Raw genomic sequence first — 3924 nt, forward strand, 5'->3', positions numbered from 1 at the left:
AAGCACAATGCTTCACGCGTGGGAAAACTGAGCACCTGGCACGGGTATGCCGAAGGGGGAGGACGAACGGCAAATAGCAACAGCAGCCTCGTTCAAGCCCAGGTACCACACAAGCCCGCGGCCAGGGTAGCCGTCGCAAGGGTACGCGGCGGGGCCGTGCGGCAGCAGGCTTAAGTTCTTCCGCGGCCAGGCTCCACGTCGTGGCCTAGGACCCGCCAATTTTCGACATGTGGCACACAGGCCTTGTACCGTCGTTTGTGCCGCCGTACATGCTGACCGTTGAAATCTGCAGGCACCCCATTTCCATGCAGCTGGACACAGGGGCCAGCGTGTATGGCGGGGAAGCGGTTCAAGCGTACTTTCCCCGGCGTGTCCGTCGAGGCTTCGGGCGTGATGCTGCGCAGCTACTCCAGACAGCTCTCCCAGGTCCAGGGTCAGGCACAGGTCCGCGTTCGCTTGGGCGACAGGGAGGCAACCCTTCCGCTTTATTTAACCAAGGGGTCGTCGCCGAAACTGCTGGACCTAAACTGGATTCATGCACTGGGCGCTCATCTGCCAGAGTAGCAGGAAGCCAGCCTGCATGCGGTGAAAGACGCCCCCAGCCACCTGACCGAGTTCAAGTCCCTGTTCCAGCCAGGGGCGGGCACGTTCGCTGGCAAAGCCACTGGCATCTATGTACCAGAGGGAGCCCGGCCACGTTTTTTCAAGCCTCGCCCACTGCCGTTCGCCCTGAAGGACGGGGTGACCCACGAGCTGTAACGGTCACAGCGAGAGGGCATCCTGGTGCCCGTCAAGACGTCTGAATGGGCCACTCCCATCATACCAGCCCTCAAGCGAGATGGCAGTGCCAGGGTCTGCGGGGATTTCAAGGTTACCATCAACCTCGTCGCTACCGTCGAGAAGTACCTGTTGCCCCGGATTGAAGATCTCTGGTCAGCATTGTCCGGTGGACAGAAGTCCGCCAAGCTCGACCTCAGGCATGCTTACCATAGGAACTAACTTTAGAGAAGGGAAACTGTACCTTCGGCAGTGGTTCGAAAGTAAGCAGCCGCAGCGCATGGAACTTAGTTAGGAGGATGCCAGATGACGCTGGTAAACCAGGAAGCGGAAGTCTGTTTCTTTAGAGCAAAATCCAATATGGCCGCTTTTTTCCGGTAGCGTACGCTGGTACGCGCCGTGCTTGCCCTGCCGGCTATGCGGCATGCCTGAATGACTTGGCTGCCGCGTAGCTGGTGCGTTCTAGTTGCCAGGAGACCAAAGAGCCTCTGCTGACGCCCATACAAACAAGCCACAAGTGAGTGAACAGAACGTGCGACTTTATTGGCAGAAGACAAGCAGTGTACATTCTCGTGCAATAGCAGAAATAAAATTTGCACGTCGAGATACGCTGGAATCATTGACGCGAGCTCGTAAACAGCTCACCGTGGTCGTCGCACATGGCGGTCTGGTAACGAGATGAGCAACTTGCATTGCGATGCTATCGGATGATGCAGACATTTGCCGCCGCAGCCAACACAGCGACATGGACTACCCAGCATTTTAGCTTTCACCCCTTTCCAACCTGTGCGTTTCTTTTCCTTCGGGGGCCGCTAATTTGTGGCTCACACTTGGTGTCCCACATTGTCTCAATGTAGCCGCTTTCACTGGCATCACCTTCATCAGCCACTTTTGCGGGCCTTTCCACCCATGTGGCTATAAACTTCATGCACGTCGGACCGTGTAAGCCCGTATGCTGGTCTTCGTTCGTGCTTAGTGGCAGCAGAGAAAGGCCACAGGCACAATTTGCCCATGGCTGCAGCAGGAAAGGATGAACGGGGAGCACAAATCGTGTGTAAATTGGGAGTCTATGTCGCTGTGCAGAGTGCAGGAGCAAATGCTTACTTCGAGAGACTGCTTCCCAAAGCAACTGACCAGGCCGCCATATTCGAAAAACATAACACGGCAACCGTAACCAAGTAAGATAACAGCGAAATTAAACAGCAATCAATCATTGCATAGAGTTCAGACAATACATTATACATTGGCTACGAAACATAGGGCAACAGTGAGCATTCACTTACACGGGTCTCTTTTTGCCTCCTACCTACAGGCATAGTGCTTGTCTTCGTCGCATGTGGTGGTTTGGTAACGAGCGACAACCAGCAGTACAGATTGGACAGAGCGTCGCCCCTGTTTCATTTTTTTGCATCATTCATCATTAGTACAGAAGGAGGTCCCGGAGTTACAAGAACTGTCAGGGAGAATTCCTATTAGTATTTTACCAATGCAGCAATACATTATGACAACATAGCAGCGACAGACATCAGAAAACACGAAGTTAATGAAGCAAATAAACAAATACAAAAAGGTGCTTACAATAATTGAAGCTCAAAACACAAGCAAATGAAACCGATACAGCGTATGAATAAATAAATATTGTCACGTGGTAGTGACGTTAAAGAACACAGTAGCAGTACTGTGAAAGACAAAACTAGCTTTTATTGGGCGAACCTCTGCCCACAAAACAGGCTACACTTAAAGCACAATGATAGCGGCGAACACAGTCGGCGATCGTCGAAAATCTGATTAGCGGGTCAAGCGCGTCGGCTTTTATACTGCAGTCGTCGAATGTTCCAGACTAATCGTTCGGACCCGCGTGCCTTCCACAAAGTTCTACACCATTCGCGTCACGCGATGAAATCAGATAACACAGGGTTCGGCGACAACAGACAGCCGGATAGAAGCATCGATAACTTTCCAGAAACTTCGGATACATGCAGGCGCATCCCGCGCTGTGCAATTACATTTGTTAGGCGGCGAAACGTGGTCGCCCGATAAGGATAAGTACACGCGTCAATAACCCCCTCTTAAAAAGCATCGTCTCGATGCTACAAATATAAGAGAGCGAAACACAAAAGGACACTTATTAAACATAAGTAACAAAACAACGAGAAGAAACAAAGTCCAAAGGTCAGTTACGCGAAGTCCCAAAGTTCATTATCGCTGGTAGTACGGCTTGAGTCGCACAACGTGGACTATTGCAGGTCGTGAGCGGCGCCGCTGTGATAGCGAAATGCCGTCTGGCACGACCTCATAGTCCAGTGCCCCAACACGTCGGATGATCTTGTACGGTCCGAAATAGCGACGCAAGAGCTTCTCGCTCAGTCCTCGTCGGCGTATAGGGGTCCAAACCCAAACACGGTCACCGGGCTGGTACTCGACGAAGCGTCGTCGGAGGTTGTAGTGTCGGCTGTCGGTACGTTGCTGGTTGTTGATCCGTAGGCGGGCGAGTTGTCGGGCTTCTTCGGCGCGATGGAGAAAGGTCACGACGTCAAGATTCTCTTCGTCGGTGACGTGCGGCAGCATGGCGTCGAGCGTCGTCGTCGGGTTCCTGCCGTAAACCAGCCTAAACGGCGTGATCTGTGTTGTTTCTTGCACTGCCGTGTTGTAAGCAAAGGTTATGTACGGCAGGACCGCGTCCCACGTCTTGTGCTCGACGTCGACGTACATTGCTAGCATGTCGGCTAGGGTCTTGTTCAGGCGCTCCGTGAGACCATTCGACTGCGGATGGTAGGCCGTTGTCCTCCTGTGGCTTGTGTGGCTGTACTGCAGAATTGTTTGGGTGAGCTCTGCTGTAAACGCTGTTCCTCTGTCGGTGATGAGGACTTCTGGGGAGCATGTCGCAGCAGAATGTTCTCGACGAAAAATTTTGCCACTTCGGCTGCGCTGCCCTTCGGCAGAGCTTTAGTTTCAGCAAAGCGGGTGAGATAGTCCGTCGCCACGACGATCCACTTATTTCCGTATGTTGACGCCGGAAACGGTCCCAACAAATCCATCCCGATCTGCTGAAATGGTCGGTAAGGAGGTTTGATCGGCTGTAGTAATCCTGCTGGCCTTGTCGGTGGTGTCTTGCGTCGCTGACAGTCTCGACATGTCTTGACGTAA

Source organism: Dermacentor andersoni, chromosome 8 (assembly GCF_023375885.2).
Source record: "Dermacentor andersoni chromosome 8, qqDerAnde1_hic_scaffold, whole genome shotgun sequence".
Classification (NCBI taxonomy): Eukaryota; Metazoa; Arthropoda; class Arachnida; order Ixodida; family Ixodidae; genus Dermacentor; species Dermacentor andersoni.